Source organism: Hypanus sabinus, chromosome 13 (assembly GCF_030144855.1).
Source record: "Hypanus sabinus isolate sHypSab1 chromosome 13, sHypSab1.hap1, whole genome shotgun sequence".
Lineage (NCBI taxonomy): Eukaryota > Metazoa > Chordata > Chondrichthyes > Myliobatiformes > Dasyatidae > Hypanus > Hypanus sabinus.
The window spans coordinates 4,110,407-4,134,210 of NC_082718.1; the positions used below are offsets into that span (position 1 = coordinate 4,110,407).

Here is a 23,804-nt window from a genome sequence, read left to right on the forward strand (position 1 = left end):
TTAAAAAACTTTAAAGTGATACTGGATTTGTTGCATCCAATTACACTGAATCCACAACTGCCAGCAAATGTTTCTGTATGAGTTTTATCAAACTGAGGAAAACTGCAAGTATTTCATGTTAGTATGCCTCTGACCATTGAGCACTTCTACATTTCACTCTTTACCCAGTCAGTACCTACTCATTCTACAGCACTTAGGATGTCAGTGCTTAGCAGTCACAATTGGCCTGCTGCAAAGCCCAATGGCAGCATCTGAACAAATATATCCCAGTGATTCAGAAGAAACTGGGAATCAAAACCTGTGGGTATTATTTAATTGACAATTCAATGCCAAAGTAAGAACCAAGTCTATGGAAGGATTACCACAGCAGAATAGGCAAATAGTTTTAATCTAGACAAATTCTGAGGGAATAGTGGAAACCAAACACATTCAGCAACTTGTTCATGGCATTCCCTCATGTGAGATTCTGCAGAATTACAGTAGGCTACTCTGTAATTCAGTATCTGTCAGACAGTAGTGTTGTATCTGGAGTCTGGTTGGAGCAGAAATGATTACTCTTAGCACTTGCTGTCACTCAACAATTGAGCAAAAACAAACATCAATTTCTCAGTCTTTACAAGAGAATTGAAAGATTTTCAGAAGAGTGGAACGATACTAAAAAGATACTGAATCTGAAGCAAGCCAAACACTTACAAATATCAACAACGTTCTGGGTTTAGCCCAGTTTGTTGTCAATCCTTTTCATGTGTACTGCATGCTGGCTAAGTGTATACTTAGTATCACTACAGAAAAAAAAAACTAAAGATAATCAAGCTTTTGACCAAGTTCATTTAAAATATTGTAGACAACTGTCATTAAATGTGTTTAGTAATTTGTCCAACATGACAAATGCATACATAGTGTCAGAAACGCTGATGGTCAGTTGCTTATTATTCTTTTTACTCTGGTTCTTACTGTTAACTAAGTGAATCTAGTGGGGAGGCACGAGGAAAATGTTGAGTATATCCACAAGGAAATAGCAAAGCCAGATCCTGATCTTCTATACAAGTATCTTTAAAAGCATTTGCATCAAAATTTGGAACCACTGATGGTAGATGACCAATGGTCTTAATTTGCATTCACTTCAAACTCAGTTTCAGAAATGTGCCAGACTGTATGAATTCCAATTCCAATTTAAAATTAAAACATCAGCATTGCTATTACAGTAGGTAATTTGTAACCCTGGAATGTAGCTTCACTGGGGAGAGAATAAACACTGAATCACTATGCTTAGTACACTATTGCAAAGGTTTACCCAAAGATGCATGGCCCCTGGCTTAGCCAAAGTACTTGGAGCTCAAATCCTGAAAAGTGAAAAAAAATTATTGGTCTTTCTTCTACATGAACAAGTCCATGTATTATGCAAAGTATTAAGATCATAGAGAGGTCACTAGGGGTTCTACGAGAGATTGTGACTAAAAGAAATAAATAAAGTTTTTTGAACTTTGCATAACTTGTTATACTAGCACTCACAATTGTGCGCAGTGACCGAGAAGCCCCATTAGCAATCTTGTTAGAGGTCTCTCAACCCGGAATGGCAGTGCACAGTAGGACCGTGTTTAATTGGTTGAGTCCATTCAAAAGGGATAGACTGGTGGAGAAACTACGCTATTAAGAATCCTGTGCTTATTCCTCTATTCTGCCTTCAAATTTGATCTTCCAAAGTGAATCACCTCACACTTTTCTAGGTTGAATTTTAATTAGTTTTCATTTAATTTACTCATTTTCCAAGATCCGGCCATCGTTCATGTGTCCAGCATTTATTAACCAGCTTTAAATGCCTTCGAAAAGGTAGAAGTGAAGCATCTTTTTGAACCGCTGCAATCTTTCTATGAAAGTAATCCCAGAGGATTGTCAGGTGGGAGGGAACCTGCAGATGGTCCCCTCCATGTATCTGCTGCCCTAATCTCTCTTGGTAGTAGAGGTTGTTGATTGGAAAGTATCGTGAGTACCTGCAGCACACTTTATAGATAGTATACACCAGGGGGGTGAATTAATGTTTGGATTGGCTGATAGGAGTACCAATCGAGTAGGCTACTTCATCCTGAATGGTATTCTAGCTTTATGACAGCTATTGGCAAGTTTATTTGTCCAAGCAAGTGGAGACTATGCAATAATTATTTTGATTTATACTTTACACACTCTTGGGTGTCAAGCAGGAAATGCACTTCCAAAGAATACCCACTAACTAGAAATTAGATTTTCATCTAATGCTTGCTGCTTCCAAGATGTGCTGGTGAACCACAGCGATGTTCTGCAGGTTACGTACATTACTTCTAAACATACCTCTTGAATTAATCTCCTTGCAATCTGCAGCATGCAATTCCCCTTTAAGCAAAGTACTTTTGAATTGACATAAACTACAGATTCCATGATCTTCTGAAGGGCTCAGTGAAGCTAACTCTCAAACAAGCAGGAATGGCATCTTTAAGCAGATGAAGTTTCATTGCCATGGTCAGAAGCAAGGTAGGAGAGGCAGGGGTTGAATCTAAGCAAGGGTGCAATGCAAAGGGATGAGGTCCCCTCTACCCAGTATGCAAATATGCTGCAGAACAAAACTGAAGACTGTTCTGTTTACCAAGAGAGTTCTCCTCAGTAATCCTGACTGCAGTTTACATACCATCATCAGCCCACTATAATCAGGTGTTTGAGATGCTACATGATGCTGTCACCAAACAAGAAACAATCCACCCCGGCACATTTCATATCATAGTCAGGGATTTCAATCAGGCTTGCTTGTTTGCAGAAATCCCCGCTTAATTACTACCAGCATATAACCTGTAGCACCTGAAGCTCTAATACACTAGACCACTGCTATTCTAAGATAAGGAATGCCTACCATTCCATGCCCAGACTTCAATTCAGGAAATCTGATCACTTGGCAGTCCTACCTGCATACATCTGCCCCACCCCCACCTCGGATACTCAGACCACATCTCTGTTATGCTGTGTAGTTTTTTTTTACGTAGTTCAGTCTAGTTTTTGTACTGTGTCGTGTAACACCATGGTCCTGAAAAACGTTGTCTCATTTTTTCTATGTACTGTACCAGCGGTTATGGTCGAAATGACAATAGAAGTGACTTGATTTTACTTGACATACAGAGTAAGGCTCTGGGGATTAGGACAACAAAGAGGTGGTCACTGGAGGCAGAGGAGTGGCTATGAGACTCCTATGAGTCTCATAGTGTTCAAGGACTCATCTGTGGTTCTAAACAAATGCACCACCATTGACACGAACTTTATTAAAAAAATGATAAATAAATGTTTCCCCACAAAATCATTCAGAGTATTCCCTAAGCAGAAGCCTTGGAAGAACCATGAGGTTTGCAATCCCCTGAGAGCCAGATCAGAAGTGTTCAAGCCTAGCAACAAAGAAAGTTACAAGTGATCTCCAGAAACCACTTCACGGGTGATGATGGAATTCCAGACTAAAACTGAATCAATGAAGGATGCTCAAAAGCTGCAGCAGGGCTTCAATACGATCACCTCCTACAAACTGAAACCAAGAGACATAGGTGACAACAAGTTTTTGCTCCTAGATAGACTCAATGGCTTTCATGCTTCCTTTGACCATCAAAACATGGAGGCATCTTCATGAACTCAAATGACCCTGTGATTTCAGACCTTGAGGCCGACATGAGAGCATCCTTCATGAGGGTAAACCACAGAAAGCATACAGCCCAGACAGGATACCTGCCCAAGTACTGAAGACCAGAGCTGATCAACTGGCTGGAGTGTCACCAATATCTTAACCTCTCACTTCAGCATCATCAAGCAGGCTTCAATTATACCAGAGCCTAAAAAGAACATGGGAACCTCCCTCAATGACCAGTGTCCAGTAGCACCTACATCCACTGTGATGAAGCGCTTTGAGAAGCTGGTGATGAAAAATAGTAACTCCTGCCTATAAAGAGAATTGGATCTGCTCCAATTTGCCTACCATCACAACAGGTCAACAGCAGATGCCATCTCATTGGCTCTTCACTTAACACTAGAACATCTGGACAGGGAAGATGCATACAATAGGATGCTCCTTAACAATTACAGCTTGGCATTCAATACTATCATCCCTTCAAAATTAATCAATAAACTTCAAGACCTTGTCCTCAATACCTCCTTGACAAATGGATCCTTGATTTCTTCGCAGACCCCAGTCAATTCAGATTGGCAGCAAAATCTTCTTCACAATTTCCATCACCACAAGGCTTAGCTCCCTGCTTTATTCGCTTTACACTTATGACTATGAGTCTGAGCACAGCTCCAATGCCATATTGAAATTTGCTGATGACACCACTGTCATAAGCTGAATCAAAGGGGGTGATGAATCAGCACTGAAACTCTGGCTGAATGGTGCCACAACAACCTCTCATGCAATGTCATCAAAACCAAGGAGCTGACTGACTTCAGGAGGGGGAAATCGGGAGGTCCACGAGCCAGTCCCCATCAGAGAATCAGAGGTGGAAAGGGTCAGCAACTTTAAATTCCTCTTCATCTCATGTTCTTGATATTTATTATTTATTTATGATTATTATTTCTTCTCAACTCAAGCTGGTAAAACCTGAGGTATGAGCATAGCCAAGTACATTCATTTCTCAATCGCTAAGAATACTAGGACTGTTCTAGGGATACTTGGTATTGTGTGTAAAAATTACATAAATATTGCTGTGTTGGTCTAAACATTTAATAGTATAGTGTAGTAACTTTGGGATGATTTCAATTGTAGATATTACTATTGGGACAATATATGCCCTGTTCATGTTCCATAGTTTTTCAGCTTCCTGTAGTGTTTTTCACTTATTGACTTCTGTATGTTGTGTGTTTGGAATGTCTATATCTATTCAGTAAGTTGTTCTTGCTTGTTTATCCTGTATTATTATATCTGGACAATTATTATGGATTGTTCTATCAGTAACAATGGATCAGTTGTAATATATTTTGTGGGACTCTGACACTAAAACAGGATCAGGCTTGTATTTATAGTAAAGTACAGTGTCCATTATGAGTTTGTATTTAAAGCAAGGTTTTGGATAATGATTGCAACACACACAAAATACTGAAGGAACTCAGCATCTACAGAAAAAAGTACAGTCGATGTTTCAGGCCGAAACCCTTCAGCAGGACTGAGGAGAATAAAACTGAGGACTAGATTTAAAAAGGGGGGGGGGGGGGAGAGAAACAAAAGGTGATAAGTGAAACCTGAACGGGGAGGGATGAAGTAGAGAGGTGGGAAGTAGATTGATGAAAGAGGCAGAAGGCCATGGAAGAAAGGAAAGGGGGAGGAGCACTAGAGAGAGGTGATGGGCGGGCAAGGAGATAGGTGAGAGAGGGAAGAGGGGATGGGAAATGGTGAAGGACAGTGGAGAAATTCCCAGAAGTTCGAGAAATCAATGTTTATGCCATCAGGTTGGAAGCTACCCAATATAAGGTGTTGTTCCTCCAACCCAAGCATGGCCTCATCATGACAATGGAGGAAGCCATGGATAGACATACTGGAACAGGAATAGGAAGTGAAATTAAAATGGGTGGCTACTGGGAAATTCCGCTTTTTCTGGTGGATGGAGCATAGGTGCTTGGCTAAATGGTCTCCCAATCTACATGGGGTCTCACCAATATACAGGAGGCCTCACCGGGCGCACTGGACACAGTACACGACCACAACAGACTCACAGATGAAGTGCCGCCTCACCTGGAAGGGCCTTGAATGGTAGTAAGGGAGGAGGTGTAGGGGCAGGTGTACTGCTTGTTCTGTTTGCAAGGTTAAGTGCTAGGAGATTTCCCATCCACTTTTTCATCTCTCATCTTATCTCCTTGGCTGCCCATCACCTCCCCCGGTGCTCTTCCTCCCTTTTCTTTCTTCCATGGCCTTCTGCCTCTTTCACCAATCAACTTCCCAGTTCTTTACCTCATCCCTCCCCCCTCAGGTTTCACCTATCACCTTGTGTTTCTATCTCTCTCCCCCACTTTTTAAACCTACTCCTCAGCTTTTTCTCCCCAGTCCTGCTGAAGGGTTTTGGCCTGAAACATCGACTGTACTTTTTTCTATAGATGCTGCCTGACCTGCTGAGTTCTTCCAGCATTTTGTAAATGCTGCTTGGATTTCCAGTATCTGCAGATTTTCTCTTGTTTGTTTTTTGGTTAATGATGTCTGCCACTTGATTGTACCTGTATAAGTAATCAGATTGAGTTAAACTGCTGCATGATCCCATAATATATTGCATTGTTTCTGGCTTCCCTTGCATTGCCTGCATTGTTTGTCTTGAATTTGTTAGTCTTTGATTATATCTTTCTGATTTTTCTGTGTGTTAACCACCTCGTCCTGTATTCCCACAAGGAACCTGTCTGTTTCTGGGAAGAGGGCTCCAACTCTGAGGCCGGCATCCAAAACTTCCTTGTCAAGATCCAGTCTGCTCACATCATGGGGATGTCATCTACAGAGGGTCACATTCTTCCATTGGTTACCTTTTTCTTCTGTAGTGATGATTTCTTCATTTTTTTGTGTTGTAATTTTTGTTGGCACTTCTAATCAGAATTACATATGCTCACGCGGAGTGCTGAATCCCGTTTTCACTGATGAAAATATATCCTCAGAAGTTTTATCTGACTATTAGGTAAATATTTTATGTCTGTTATTCCTCTTCCTCCTCCTGTCCTAGGTAATAATAATCTAAGTGCATTCAAGTGTGCACAGTGTTTTATAAAATTTGTCATTGCAGTTCTTATTTTCCTTTGTAAATTTTCCAGATTGGTTTCAGACCAGATATTATGCCAGAAGAATATGTTAATATGGGTATAGTGGAAGTGTTTATTGTCTTTGTTATATTTTTATTATTGAGCTCTGTCAAATTTTCTTAAGCTTTATAGTAAATTCTGTCACACATTTTTCCTTTATCACAGTATAATCTATTTTATTTACCTGTTGATATCCCAGATACTTATGTGTTTCATATTTATCCATCAGCTGTACAGTATCCCGCTGTTTTATATTCTACTAGCTCTATCGCACTTTTCGTTATGTTTAATGTTCTACACTTAACTAATCCAAAGGTCAAGCTTATAACTTTAGAAAATAGTTCTGTTATTTAAATTAATTGCTTTAGCTTTACTGATGAAGGAGAGTACAACTTTAACTCATCCATGCATAGAAGGCATGTCAAGATACAAACCCCATTTCCAGAAAAGTTGGGATATTTTCCAAAATGCAATAAGAACAAAAATCTGTGATATGTTAATTCACGTGAACCTTTATTTAACTGACAAAAGTACAAAGAAAAGATTTTCAATAGTTTTACTGACCAACTTAATTGTATTTTGTAAATATACACAAATTCAGAATTTGATGTCTGCAACACACTCAACAAAAGTTGGGTCAGAGGCATGTTTACCATTGTGTTACATCACCTTTCCTTTTAATAACACTTTTTAATCATTTTGGAACTGAGGATACTAATTGTAGTAGATTTGCAATTGGAAACTTTGTCTATTCTTGCTTGATATAAGACTTGAGCTGCTCAACAGTCCGTGGTCTCCATTGTCTGATTCTCCTCTTCATAATGCGCCATACATTTTCAATAGGAGACAGATCTGGACTGGCAGCAGGCCAGTCAAGCACACGCACTGTGTCTACAAAGCCATGCTGTTGTAGCCTGTGCAGAATGTGGTCTGGCATTGTCCTGCTGAAATAAACATGGACGTCCAGGGAAGAGACGTCGCCTTGATGGCAACATATGTCTCTCTAAACTCCTAATATACACCTCAGAGTCAATGGTACCTTCACATACATGCAATCACCCATGCCGTGGGCACTGATGCACCCCTATTCCATCACAGATGCTGGCTTTTGCACCTTTCGCTGATAACAATCAGGATGGTCGTTTTTATCTTTGGCACGGAGAACTTGACACTCGTTTTTTCTGAAAACTGGCTGAAATGTGGACTCATCTGACCACAGCACATAGTTCCACAGTCTTTCGGTCCATCTGAGATGAGCTTGGGCTCAGAGAACTCACCAGCGTTTCTGCATAGAGTTGATGTATGGCTTCCTCCTTGCGTAATACAGTTTTAAGTTGCATTTCTGGATGCAGTGACGGACTGTTAAGTGACAATGGTTTTACGAAGTACTCCCGAGCCCAGGCGGCTATAATTGTCACAGTAGCATGACGGTTTCTTAGGCAGTGCTGCCTGAGGGCTCGAAGATCACATGTATTCAACAGTGGTTTCCGACCTTGCCCTTTATGCACTGAGATGTCTCTGAATTCTCTGAATCTTTTCACAATATTATGTACTGTAGATGTTGAAAGACCTAAATTCTCTGCAATCTTGTGTTGGGAAATGTTCCTTTTGAACTGACTAACAATTCTCTCACGAATTTTGGCACAAAGGGATGAGCCACGACCCATCCTTGCTTGCAAAGACTGACCCTTTGATGGACGCTACTTTTATACCCAGTCATGATACCTCACCTGCTACCAATTAGCCTGCTTAATGTGGAGTTTTCCAAACCGGTGTTACTTGAATATTCTGTGCCGTTTTCAATCTTATCTTAACTCTGTCCCAACTTTTGTTGAGTGTGCTGCAGCCATCAAATTCTAAATTTGTGTATATTTACAAAATATAATTAAGTTGGTCAGTAAAAGTATTGAAAATCTTTTCTTTGTACTTTTGTCAGTTAAATAAAGATTCACGTGAATTAACTTATCAACAGATTTTTGTTTTTATTGCATTTTGGAAAATATCCCAACTTTTCTGGAAATGGGGTTTGTACAATTTGTTTGGTTGTCTCTAATTTGAACCCTATTTTTGTCCAATTCAGTAAATTAGAGAGCAGGTTTAAAGCTGGACAAAATCATAGTGAGCTTTGAGAGTTGCCCTGAAAAATATCATTTCAATTTTACTTTATTTTTGAATTTGCGGTTTATTGACTTTTGCACAATGGTTATCCGCCTTGTTGGTGTGGTCTTTCGTTGATTCTATTATTGTTATTGGATTTACTGAGTGTGCCCACAATAAAATTAATCTCAGGGTTATGTATGGTGACATGTATGTAGTTTGATAATAAATTTCCTTTGAACTAACTTCCAAGGGCATTGCTGGTGAGAAACATGGTGATAGCACGGGTAGAGTGGCTAGTTCTATGATGCTGTACACAGTCATTGCTAGCAACCCTGAGGTGCAAATACCATTTGCTACATATTAACTGGTTCCTAAGGTTGTCATAGCTGGGAGTGATGGGGATAAGCTCCCCCTACCTATAAAGTGCTCCAAATGTTATGCGTCTCAAACAGCCTCTGACAACCAAGTCCAACTCTTGGCCTTCACATGTGTCTTAGCTACTAGGCCTGGCAGAACTGTTTCTACTGACAAAAGAAGGGGCAAAGGTGGACCACTGGTGCCTCAAAACCAGCTGCTTCAGGCAGGTGGGGCTCATCAGCTTTGGATGGCAGCCACATAGAAGGAAAACTCTGCAGAAAACTCTCCCTGAAGGAGAAATCTGGAGCAAGGGTCCCTAAGGCAGTTTGATGTTGTTTACAACTTCATTCTGGCAACCTCTGTAACAACACTGATGCCAAGCTGTATCAGCATTTGCCCTTCCCTTGGACTACGTCAGTGACATGGAGAGGGGGATCCCGCTACATGGGCAACAGCCAGTTCTTCAAATCTTCCCACCAAGGCTTGCGCCCTGGAGGGGTCACAGTGCACCAGAGGTGCAAACCCATGATCCCCTGGGATCGACAGCTGCCTACAACATATTGGCTCAGACAGGAATGGGTGTCTGACTCTTGCAATGTGCAGGCAAAGGCTGCTTCATTTGCTAAGGATTGGAAAATAAAATTGAAAATTGCATAATCATCAGAAATCATCCCCATCTCTGACCTCATGATAAAAGGAAGCTCCCGATGAAATAATTGAAGAAGACTGGTCACAGTCTGAGGAACTCGTGTAGTTCCACGGCCTTGGGCTAGGATAACTGATTTCCATCAACCATAAAACCGTCTTCTTTTTGTTTGAGGTTTGACTCCAATCACTAGAGTGCTATCCCTTTCATGGCTATTGAGTTCAGCTTTACTAGGGCTCTTTCATGCCTGACTCAGTCAAATGTGCCTTGATTTCAAGAGCTGTCACTCTCACTTCAGCTTTCAGAAACATTAACAAGGTGATTTAAAAGAAAATTACAACGTGAATCACTCTCATATGGAATGCACTGCCAGAAAGAGCAGTGAAAACTAATAACTTTTATGGAAGCAATCTTCATGGACAATATCAGGAAAAAGTTTGGGTAAGTACTTTAAAGGAAAGGGGAGAGTGTGATTAAATTAAATGCTCTCAAAAAGCATGCACAGGGATGCTGGGCAGAAGATCTATGTTATGCGCAGAATACAAGAAAACAGGAGCAAGGGTTGGCCACCTGGCCCTCGAACCTGGTACACCATTCAAGATCCCTCAGGCCTCAACTCCTCTTTTGCACCAGTTCTCTGGTGCTGTTGATATCCCAGATGTGTTGACCAAGTTTGAAGTCGATAATGTCCATTCAGATCTCTTCCATAATGAAGCAGCAGAGAAAAATAATAGTGTCAACGAAATACTGTATCAATCTTGTTAGTAACAAAACATGGAACAAGGAAAAAACACTTGCTTTAATAGACAGTAGACTTTACTAATCACCTGAGGGTGGTGAATAACCAGAGCTAAAAACTTTCGAAAGAAAATTGATCATTGGAAATATCCAGGGCAAATATTGAATTATCAGCAAACATTGGGCAGTTAACTTAAGAACTGCAATTGAAAATAACCAGAATTTATAATTAAGGAAGTAGTGGCAAGATGTTTAGAAGATCACATTTTACCTTAATCAGCATGGTTTTATGAAACAAAAGTTACACTTGATAAATTTATTGTAGTTTTTGTGAAGATGGAAGGTGATTGCACAGGATAGAAACATGGCATTGGAACAAGACAAGAACGTGGCACTGGGAATGGTATACAAGTAGATTAGAGAACTGGCTAACTCACAGAAGACACTCAGAATAAATGTGTTATTTTAAAATATAGATTAGACAAATTCATACAATTTAGCCAAAGTTGACTGAAAGTAGCTATAAACAGATAAATCAGACTTATGGCAATAGAAGATACTCAAGAATTGGAAATGTTAAATCTGGAGACCCAAAAGCAAAAATGGGAAGCTTACTTCAGTTTTCTGCTTAATGCAGTAGAAAATCTGGAAGAGCAAAGAAAACATAGGAGTAAAATTAGAAAAGAAAGGTAAATGAGGGTAAAGTTCTTAAAAATATTTTCCTACTGTCTTCATGACAGAAGTGGATGATACGATCTTGTACATAAAGTTAAAGACCATAAAATGTTGAATAAGATGATCAATGGATAAGACAAAGCCTTTGAAAATGTTTAAATCACCAGAACAAGAGAAATACACACTCGGCTACAAGAGGAAAGAAGGCAGAAAACTGCAGAAGCTCTGACTACAATATTCCACTGGCTACTGGAATGGTGCTAGAAGATTGGTGGGCTACCAACATTATAGCATTCTTTATAAAGAAAGGAAAAGATAAAATAATTTCAAGTCAGATAGTTTAACTCCTAAGGTAAGCCAATTAATGGAATCCATCCTGAGGGACTGTATAAATAATCATTTAGAAAAGCATACATCAATCAGGATTAGTGACCATGGACTTGTTAAGGAAGATTATGTTAGACTGGATGGATGTTTGAGTACTAAGAAAGGTCGATGAGAGCAGTGCATTTGATATAGTTTAATAGGGCTCAACAAGCTTCTGACAAGGTCCCAGACAGTAGGTGTGCCGTAAAAGGATGTGGATATGTCAAATTGGATCCAAGGCTAGTATAGTGATATGAAGGATAAAAATTGATGGGTGACAAAAAAGCTGGTCTTAATTCTTGGTTCCTTAGATTTTGTAATACATGTTGATGATTTAGAGCTGAACACATGGTGGCATAAAAAATGCTGTCTGCAAATGCAGTAAAATAGGCATTCAAATGACAATGAGGAGGAAAGCCTCAGAATCCAAGATACAGATGGTCTGATTAGTTGGTCAGAAAAATGGCAAGTGTAATTTAATCCACAAAACCAGGGGAATATATAATAAATATAAAGATTTTCAGTGGTTTTGAGAAATAGGAAGAAAATGAAGTGTACGTCAATGGACCCATTTTGAGAGCCAGAAAGGCAAAATGGTGAGTAAAAAGGCACATGAAATGCTTTCATTTATTAGATATACTATAGAATAACAGCATGGGCATTATGCTAGAATTAAAATCAAAACTTAAGTACTATGTGAGGTTCTAATCAACTAAATATAGAAAATGAATGTTTATTCTGGAGATTAACATTGCAAGGACTGGAAAATGCAGAAATATTACATAAACTCCAACCTGATGGCATGAACATTGACTTTTAACTTCTGTTAATGCCCCTCCTCCCTTCTTACCCCATCCCTGATATATTTAGGTTTTCTCCCTCCTCCTCTTTTTTTCCTGTCTCTCTGCCCATCGCTCTGCCTGTTCTCCATCTCCCTCTGGTGCTCCCCTCCCCCTTTCTTTCTCCCAAGGCCTCCCGTCCCATGATCCTCTCCCTTCTCCAGCCCTGTATCCCTTTCGCCAATCACCTTTCCAGCTCTCAGCTTCACCCGACCCCCTCTGGTCTTCTCCTATCATTTCACATTTCCCCTTCACCCTCCTACTTTCAAATTTCTTATTTTCTTTCCTTTCAGTTAGTCCTGACGAAGGGTCTCAGCCTGAAACATCGACTGTGCTTCTTTCTATAGATGCTGCCTGGCCTGCTGTGTTCCACCAGCATTTTGTGTGTGTTGCTTGAATTTCCAGCATCTGCAAATTTCCTTGTGTTTGCTTATTACATAAACTATTGTTTTTGGGCCAGAAATAAGGCCTAATAAGGAGATAGCTGAGAGAATTTAAATTATAAGTAAATATGGAGAAAGGAACTATTTCCCAAATTATAGAGGTCAAATATCAACGGGCATAGAATCATTGTAATTGGATCAGAGGACAAATGAAGGTTTTTTTAAAACCAGAGAACTAAGCTCTGGAGCACACTGCCTGCAGGGTGGTAATGACAGAAACACTACCACTTAAAAAGGCCCCTGATATACCTGTAATTAATGAGCTATCCTACAGGTCTACAAACTTAGTGCTAAAAAGGATGAGGTTAGATACCTCTTTTCCAAAAGGCACAGTGGAGTGAATGGGTGTTTTCTGCATTAATCTGCATGCCATGGTGGATGGATTTGTGGGACTGGAAGGCAGGGGAGGGATGGGAAAAGTTTTAGGTCTGAAAGGCATGTTGAGCACAAAATGAAAATCCAGAAACATTCCTTCTCTCAATAGGGTTTTTGTAATTACTATATAATCTGTATGTTCTACTGCTGGCTCAAAATGGGCGGTGGTTCAGAGGTAAAAGCTCTGACTGAGAAGTCCTAATATGTGAAGTTGGATAGCACATAAGTCATCAAAGGCCATGGGATGAAATATCATGACAGACCTTCAGGAACGAAAAGGAGAACTCTACAATTAACAGATTACATTGATGATACACATTCAACTAAAAAACTGCTTCAAGACATAATGTCGATCTTTGCAAGGAAAATATGTGCCAAGCCAGGGAGCATCCGAAGATTGGTTTTACAAGCAGTTCCCTGCAATGTAAATGACCATGTTTTGCCATTGTGTCAAGAGGAAAATTCTAATAAATACCAACTGCTACTGTAAAAGGGGGACACGGCTAAACCATCACTCAGTTCACTGCAGATCTAGCTTGAGAGCCAGGAGGTTGGTACAAAATTAATTCCAAATGGGAAAGTTGCCCAATTAATCAAGTCTAATGAGAAGAATGCTAACTTCTAACCAGTACTTTGCAGTACAACAACAGGAACAGATCAGTTATATACATTAGGACACTTAGCCCATAAGCCTGCTCTACTATTTAATAAGATCACAGGAATCTGCTTGTAACGTCAAATCCAAATTTTATCTACATTAACATCTACATAGTTAAAACCATCCACTGTTAGTCCGACCAATCGGTCTCCACGCTACAGGACTGCTTCGATGAAGTCAATTGGAATGTCTTCCATGATGAGGCTGCCTGGGGAGTTCACAGAAGGGGTCACAAGTTTCATCTGGAAGTGCATCAAGGATGTTATCCTACAAAAATTGGTCAGGGTGTATCCAAACCAGAAACCCTAGATCAGGGGTCGGCAACCCGCGGCTCTTTCATCTATGTGCTGTGGCTCCCTGTGGCTTTGGAAAATAAACGATGAGTATTTAATTAAAATGTATTTTATGTTAGTTTGTTAATTTTTGAAATGTAATTCAAATTTGAAGATTATGGTGATCTTGTACAATCTAATTAAAATGTGTTTTTGTCGCTATTAATATACGCCACCACTGCCAATGCCTGACACCCGCCAGTGCGCGATTTCTTTAATTTTTCGATCCAAGGTAGGCTAACTATGGAGAATTCTTAAAAAAAAAGAAAAGTGACTGAAGAAAACAGAACGTGTGTGCAGATTCATTTGCTTTCACTGCTGACGAGACTGGTTTACTGGTATGCTCAATATGCAATGAGAAACTAGCAAACAACAAAAAGTCAAAAGTCGCAAGACATTTCCAGAATAAACACGCAGCCTTTGCTCAAAAATATCCGGATGGAGATGAGAGAACGAAAACCGTTTTGGAACTGATGCGGAAGGTTGATCTGAGCAAAAATAATTTCAAGAAGTGGATGAAGTCTGGAAAATCAACTACATATGCTAGTTTTGTTGCCGCTCAGGAAATAGTCAGGCATGGGAAGCAGTTTACAGATGGTGAATATATAAAAGAATCTTTCATTAAGATTTCAGAACATCTATTCACGGACTTTAAAAACAAGAGTGAAATTGTGCAGAAAATCAGGGATATGCCCCTCTCTGCAAAGACTGTCAAAGACAGAACCATAAAAATGGCAGAAGACATGACAAGACAGCAAATCAAAGACATCAATTCAGCTGTGGCCTACTCGATTGCCTGTGATGAGTCTAAAGACAAAGGTGATATTGAACAAATAGCGCTGTTCTGCCGGTATGTAAACTCTGCTGGGCCACAGGAAGAAATGATTGAGTTGATAACTCTAAAAGGCCAAACACGAGGGGAGGACATCTGTGAGGCTGTCTTGAATTGTTTAAGAGCCAAAGTAATAAAGACCACCCACCTGGTGTCAGTAGCTACTGATGGGGCACCAAGTATGACAGGAGCGCACAAGGGATTTGTGGCTTTACTGCAGAAGTCGCTGGACAGAAAGCTGCTGACTTTTCATTGCATCTTGCACCAAGAGGCACTGTGCGCTCAAACATTTCCTCCGGAATGCACAGAAGTAATGGATGTTGTCATTCAGATTGCCAATAAAATAATGGCAAAATGTTTAAATCACCGTCAATTCCATTTGTTACTGGACGAGCTGGAAAGCGCACATTCTGATCTCCTGCTGCACAACAAAGTCCGGTGGCTGTCAAGAGGGGAGGTGCTGAAACGCTTTGTCGCGTGTCTGGAAGAAGTGAAAACTTTCCTGGGCAGCAAAGGGCTCACCTTTCCTGAGCTGGAACAGCCAAAGTGGCTGTAAAAACTACACTTCATGGTAGACATGACAGCGCACCTGAACACGCTGAACACAACTCTTCAAGGGAAAGGACGCACAGCCCTGCACATGTTGGAGGATGTTTTGGCATTCGAGCGCAAGTTGACAGTGCTTGCCAGAGATTTACAGAAAGGCACATTGTTTCACTTCCCCAATTTGAGAGAGTTCAAACAAGCTCACGACATGATAAATTCGGAGTATTTACATTCTGCAATCATCGCAATGCAAACATTGTTTGGGAAATGCTTCCGTGAGTTCAGAGAGGAAAAAAACACATTATCCTTCCCGGTCACTCCCCTAAGCATCGATCCATCCCGACTGAATACGACTGCATTGGCAGGTGTGAGTCAACCTGATCTTGAGATGGAACTGGTCGACACAGCCGACAAAGACATATGGGTGTCCAAGTTTAGACGCTTGACAGCAGACCTTGAAGATATTGTCCATCAGAAGGCCGTTCTTGCTCAGAATCACAAATGGAGTGATATTGAAAACCTCCTCAAACCGGACAAACTTGTGTTCGAAACATGGAATGCTATCCCCGACATTTATGTAAACATTAAAAAGTATGCGCTTGGAGTCCTGTCGATCTTTGGATCCACATATGTATGTGATATTCAGTTGTTCTCCAACATGAACTTTATTAAAAACAAACATCGCGCACGCCTCACAGATGACAGCTTGCGATCCTGTGTAAAGATGAAGGTGACGTCATACAGCCCTGATGTGCAGACGCTGTGCACTGAGGTCCAGGAGCAAAAAATCCCATTAACCAAGTATGATAAATATTTTAATTGCCTATTATTTTACATATATTCAAATTTTTTCATTGTTCAGTGAAATAGTACTTTTATTTTTCAGGTTGACAGCTGGCTGACGTTATTTTTGGTTTGCTGCTGGCGGACAATTTAAGTTCAGCGTTTTTCATAAATACAAGAAGGACTCAAATAGATTGAGTATTTTACTTAAAAGTAACCTTCAACCCAACGTCTTTTTTTCGGAGTTCGAAATGTTTTTGTTGCATGCAGAAATGTAATTTCATTTTCTCTGCAGGAGTTCATCGATTTTATAAATGCAACACATTATAGTTTGTTTATACATAGCATAAAGGCAAAAAAAAAAAGTTGTATGCAGTGTTATTTCATTTTAAATGTCAAACAGGTTTTGCGGCTCCCAGTGTTTTCTTTTCTGTGGGAAACGGGTCCAAATGGCTCTTTCAGTGGTAAAGGTTGCCGACCCCTGCCCTAGATCAATAGTTCCATACAGGCAGCACTTAGCACACACAGAGCTTACATTGACGGTGACCAACAGGAACTCAAGAAATGCAGCTATGAGCTGTGTAAAGTCATCAAGGCAGCAAAACAATCATACAGGGACAAGATCCAGACACAATTCTCCACCAACAACACACGTAGCTTATGGCAAGGTCTCCACACCATCACAGACTTCAAAGCTAAAGGCAGTGGCATTTCTAACATCGCTGCCCCTCTTCCAGATGAGCTAAATCTTTTTTTAAAAAAATGCTTGATTTGATACTGCCAAAACTAAGCCCCTGAGGAGATCCCCTGAAGAGACTTTTAGCTTGGTCATCTGAGGCTGAAGTACGCAAGTGTTTCCAATCACTAGACAGTTGCAAGACTGCAGGACCAGACGGCATCCCAGGGCAGGTACTCAGTCAGTGTGTGCGGTACAACTGGCAGGTGTGTTTACAGACATTTTTAACCTCTCCCCCTCCCAGTGTAGAGTGCCCTCCTGCTTCGTTACACCTACTATTGTTCCTGTACCTGAAAAGACCAAGGTAAACATGTCTGAACAACTAGCATCCTGACGCACTCACCTATATAATAAGCAAATGCTTTGAGAGACTGGTCAAGGACTACATCTGCAGCATACTGCCAGCCACACTGGCCCCCCTACAATTCGCCTACCAACACAACCGATCTACAGATGACGCAATAGCCACAGCTCTACTCACCATCCTTAACACATCTGGAAAAGAAGGATGCTTAAGTGAGAATGCTGTTCTTGGACTACAGTTCAGCATTCAACACCATAATTACTTCCAGGCTCGACAAGAAGCTCAGAAGCCTCGGCCTTCACCCTGCCTTGTGTTGCTGGATCCTGGACTTCCTGTCAGATCACCGGCAGGTGGTAGGAATGGGCTCCCTCACCTCTGCCCCCTGACCCTCAATGCAGGTGACCCTCAAGGCTGTACCCTAAGCCCCCTCCTTTACTGTGTCACCATCCACAGCTTCAATCTGCTAACTAAATTTGTTGATGTCACTACACTGATTGGCCTAATCTCAAATGATAATGAAGCAGCCTACAGGGAAGAAGTCATCACCTTGACACAGTGGTGTCAAGAAAACAACCTCTCCCTCAATGTCGCTAAAACAAAGGAGCTGGCTGTGGATTACAGGAGGAATGGAGACGGGGTAATCCCTATTGACATCAATGGATCTGGGGCTGAGGGAGTGAACAGTTTTAAATTCCTCGGCACACACATAACCAAGGATCTCATGTGGTCTGTACATACTGGCTGTGTGGTTAAACAGGCACAAGAGCACCTCTTTCACCTCAGATGGTTGAGGAAGTTTGGTATGGCCCCTAAATCCTAAGAACTTTCTACAGGGGCACAACTGAGAGCATTCTGACTGGCTGTATCACTGCCTGGCATAGGAACTATACTTCCCTCAATTGCAGGGCTCAACAGAGAGTGGTGCAGACAACCCAGCCCACTATTCAGGATATTTATAAAGAGAGATGTGAAAAAAAGGCTCGAAAGATCATTGGGGACCCAAGTCATCCCAACCACAAACTGTTCCAGCTGCTACAATCTGGGAAATGGAACAGCAGCATTAAAAGTCAGGACCAACAAGCTCCGGGACAGCTTCTTTCACCAGGCCATCAGAATGATTAATCCATGCTGATACAATTGTATTTCTACGTTATACTGGATTGCCCTGTTGTACATACTATTTATTATAAATTACTATAAATTGCACATTGCACATTTAGACTGAGACGTTACGTAAAGATTTTTACTCCTCATGTACATGAAGGATGTAAATAATAATAATAAAGTCAAAGCCAATACCACTTGCTTACACCACTGTTATTAAAATATTCAAAGACATTTATATCACCAGTTGAGAAAGGGAATTCAAATAACTCGAGATCCTCTTAAAAATGGCCTGATTTTTGTCTTAAATGGGTGTCCCCTTCTTTTTAAATAGTGACCCCTTTTCCTAGATTCTCCCACAAGGGGAAGCATTCCTTCTGTATTCACTCCATCAAGACCCTTCAGCATCACATGTTCCAATTAAGTTACTTATTACTCACAAGATAAAGGAGCAGAAGTAGGCCATTTGGCCCATCGAGTCTGCTCCGCCACTCCACCATGAGCAAAACTATTCTCCCATCTAGTTCCAATTTATACCCTGACTAATTAGATACCTATCAATCTCCTCCTTAAACACCCTTAATGATTGGGCCTCCACTCTTCTGAAGTCTAGCAAGAACTACCCAATATTCCTCTAGTATTGTGCTGTGGTGCTTATCTAAATCAACAGTCTTCAGTGACATGGGCAGTGTAATGAGAGACAAGGATGCTACTATTAAGCCAAAATTATATCTTTTAACTTGCAGCTATTAATTTTAACCATGCACCCTCTGAGATGGATAAGAAATGATAATTGAACATTTCCTATTAAATGCAAAGCCTTTTCAATTTGGTCAGCAAATTTAAACAATATTAGCTGTTGGATAGGGAATTAATCAAAGTTTGTGGTTTGGATAACAAAAGAGTTCCAGTTCTTTGAAACCTGTAGAGTCAACTTAAACAGAACAGCATTAATGTAATATCTGTTCCATCCCAGCTCTGTCTAGTCCACTTAAACCCACTGCCCACAACTTCAAGACAACTTAATTACAGGCGACCCCGCTTTATAGGCAGGGATTGGTTTTGTGTTCCTAGAAAATGTGCAGCTACATTACCAGTTTAATGTCAAAAGCTTGAGTTGAAAAAGTGAATATTGCATTTACTTTTGCTCGTGTAAATTCCGTGAGAGTGAATTTTATCCCGTAACTCAAATTTTTTGGGTAGTGATTTGAGAATTCTGTAAGGGCAAATTTCAGCCACCTTAATAAATGTGGGGTTTACCTGTGCTGAATTAAAGACAAATATGCCGGATATATATATTCATTCAGTCAATAACCCGAAGAGAAGTCAGAGTGGAAATGGGGTAAACTTTCCAACATTTTTGTCTCTTACACTGCTGCTGATTGCCTAGTGTAACCTAGAAATGTTGATGACCTAAGGGCTTAGTATTGAATTTAGCAATTTAGTAACCATTTTGTTTTTTTGCTCTCTTTCCACAGATGTGGTTGCATCTTTGTGTTTCAAATTGCTTCAGTTTACTCACCAACCTCCAGCTGTTGCTTTTTATAATAATCGCAATCTAAACAAGTTTAGTCTGTACCCTCAATTAGCATTTCTTCTATTCTCTCTACCCTACTCCCTCTGTGCAACTCTACTCTCGATTTTCGGTTCTATTGAAGTCCATGACCAGAAAATGCTCAATTTGTTTTTCTCGCCCATAGTGATGCCTGACCTGCTGAATGCTTCCAGTATTCTCTGCTTCAGAGTTCCGGCATCTGTAGCTTTTTTTTTGCTTCATTTAGTATTGAGCTAATGTGTTGGCTAGGTTTATAAGCTCAAATCTTGATGCCAAACACAAAACCACAGTCTAAAGGGGCTTGAGTGGTATTAACTAAACAGCTAAAATCTTGTCAGGTTTCATCTCCAATCTACACGGCATTCTCCACTATGGAGTGACTGTATATTTTGTGAAGAACTCAGTGTCCACGAAGAGAAGGAGTGAAATTTTCCAAGTTTCCCATTCCAATTCCTTTCCCATGAGCAGAATTGAAGTGAGGAGAGCTCAGCAATCAGTGCTCAATTATTAAGGTGAAACTGTAATGAACAATTCAAAGTGAAATGAACAGGTGGGCTAGTATTCTAACTGAAGAGTATTCTGTTAAGAGTAAGTACCTTCGGAAGAGCACGCTGGCCATGAGATATCAAATATTGAAAGACCTAGATAGAGTGGAAATGGAGAGAATGTTCCCCATATTGGGAGCGTATAGGACAGAGGGCACAGACTCAGAATGCAAGGACGAACCTTTAGAACAGAGGTGAGGAAGAATTTCTTTATCCAGAGGGTGGTGAGTCTGTGGAATTCACTGTCTTAGATGCTAGAGAGGCCAAGTCATTAGGTATATTGCCTTTTAACAGGCAATCCAATTATACCAATGGAGCAGTGCTTTTAAGGCAGTCTAAACTAAAAACTCATCACAGGTTCTTTTCTCATATCATTATAGTCTTTTCTGTATAAACATAAATCTCTTTCTCCTTCCCCTTTTCCTGAAGTCTATTGTGTCAGTGACTCCAGACTTTAAAACAAACATATGTTTGAAGACTGGACAATAACTGTGGCAACTCAACTAAAATGTAACTACATTCTGCTTTCTATATAGTGCTTTGGATTGAAAATCAAGAGTTAAAGCCAAAAGGCAAATCTCAAAAACACCACCCCAATCATTTAAAGTTAGTGACTGAATGTGGAAACTTCAACCTGCTATCATCTGGTGCCAGACTTAACATTTTCTATACAAGCTATTAAGCGAGCCTGATGAGCACATTATTGATATTCCCAATGCTGCAGTTTTCAAATTGAAAAATTACATTTGCCTAAATGACTACCGTCCTGTTGCACTTACATCCATCATCATGAAGTGTTTCGAGAGGCTCGTCATGAAGAATATCAAGACCCTGCTGCCCCCCTCACTGGACCCCCTGCAGTTTGCGTACCGTCCCAAACGCTCAGCAGACGATGCCATTGCCACCACCCGCTACCTGGCCCTAACCCACCTGGACAAAAAACACACATACGTTCGAATGCTGTTCATAGACTTCAGTTCAGCTTTCAACACAATCATCCCTCAGAAACTGACTGGAAAGCTGAGCCTACTGGGCCTGAACACCTCCCTCTGCAACTGGATCCTAGACTTCCTGACTGGGAGACCTCAGTCAGTCCGGATCGGGAGCAGCATCTTCAACACCATCACACTGAGCACGGGGGCACCCCAGGGCTGTGTGCTCACTCCACTGCTGTTCACGACTGTGCTGCAACACACAACTCGAACCATATCATCAAGTTCGCCGATGATACGACCGTGGTGGGTCTCATCAGCAAAAACGACGAGTCAGCTTACAGAGAGGAGATGCAGTGGCTAAGGGACTGGTGCAGAGCCAACAACCTGTCTCTGAATGTGAATAAAACAAAAGAGATGGTTGTTGACTTCAGGAGGGCACGGAGCGACCCCTCTCCACTGAACATTGACGGCTCCTCTCCGTTGAAATCATTAAGAGCACCAAATTTCTTGGTGTTCACCGGGCGGAGAATCTCACCTGGTCCCTCAACACCAGCTCCAGAGCAAAGAAAGCCCAGCAGCAACTCTACTTTCTGCGAAGGCTGAGGACAGTCCATCTCCCACCCCACTCCCCCATCCTCATCACATTCTACAGGGGTTGTATTGACAGCATCCTGAGCAGCTGCATCACTGCCTGGTTTGGAAATTGCACCATCACGGATCACAAGACCCTGCAGCGGATAGTGAGGTCAGCTGAGAAGATCATTGGGGTCTCTCTTCCCATCATTATGGACATTTACACTACACGCTGCATCCGCAAAGCAAACAGCATTATGAAGGCCCCCACGCACCCCTCATACAAACTCTTCTCCCTCTTGCCATCTGGGAAAAAGCACTGAAGCATTCAGGCTCTCACAACCAGACTATGAAATAGTTTCTTTCCCCAAGCTATCAGACTCCTCAATACCCAGAGCCTGGACTGACACCTTACTGCCCTATTGTCTTGTTTATTATTTATTGTAATGCCTACACTGTTTTGTGCACTTTATGCAGTCCAGTGTAGGTCTGTAGTCTAGTGTAGTTTTTTTCAGTGTTGTTTTTTTACATAGTTCAGTCTAGTTTTTGTACTGTGTCACATAACACCATGGTCCTGAAAAACGTTGTCTCATTTTTACTATGTACTGTACTAGCAGTTATGGTCGAAATGACAATAAAAAGTGACTTGACTTGATTTGACTTGACATTATGTACAAACTTTTTAAAAACGCAAATATTAAACCGCAGCTGATCATACGAGTTTGTGAAGAGCTGGGATCATTGTAATATAATGTGTCTGTAAGAGTATAAAAACACATTCAATATAAAGGGTATTGCCAGAACAGAGGGGAGTAACACTTTAGGGCTTTTACCCATAATCTCCAGAAAAATACAGATTGGACATGGGTTGGTGTTTTCTTTGGCTACAATGAGAGTGCTGGGAGAAGGACCGATAGCGTGGTTTTGAAATGCCAGTAGACAGCAGAGTAATCAGGAAACTGAGATGTCTGTTAAAATAGACAAAATTTGGCAACACAGCATTGATTACTTGACAGCAAGCAAAATTCCTTTCTGGTATTGCTAAAGTGAAAATGATTCCAATTGTAGAGATTTTGTGTCTTTCTGCTTCCATAAAAATGTGAACCTTGTGTCTCAGTGACATCATGAAATTATAATCACAAATTAGTAGCAGCAATATAAAGACAATCAGCCAAGCCACCTTGAAACGATGGGTCTAAAATAAATTTGGAAGAATCAGGTGGTTTAAAGATTTAGCTTTCTCTCTGTAAGGGTTATCCTTACTTTCCATCCGGGACTGCTGCAGAGTACACGATAAAGGTGACTTCCACAGATGTCTAACAACTGTATTTATGCTGTATTACAGATCTCAGTGTGAGATGAATGGACCATAGCTTTTCCTCAAGTCATAACCATCTTGTTCTCAACATGGTGACAAGGAATGACGAAGAATCCAATAATATACCACTACCTCAATTAAATCTGTACAATAAGGTGCATGCCCTCCACTGAAAAACATTCAGAAGAAGTATTCACTTAGTGCTTCAATAAGGTATTTTAAAATGATAAAAGATATCCACATAACCAACTTCTAAAATCTGAACAATCTGATTAG

At 40.7% G+C, this 23,804-nt stretch overlaps 1 protein-coding gene across 1 annotated transcript in view; it reads right to left on the reverse strand.

The window, feature by feature from the left end:
- The window catches only part of snd1 (staphylococcal nuclease and tudor domain containing 1), a 990,315-nt gene that overhangs the window by 94,870 nt on the left and 871,641 nt on the right, over nucleotides 1-23,804 (reverse strand). The gene's annotated exons all lie outside the window — the stretch shown is intronic.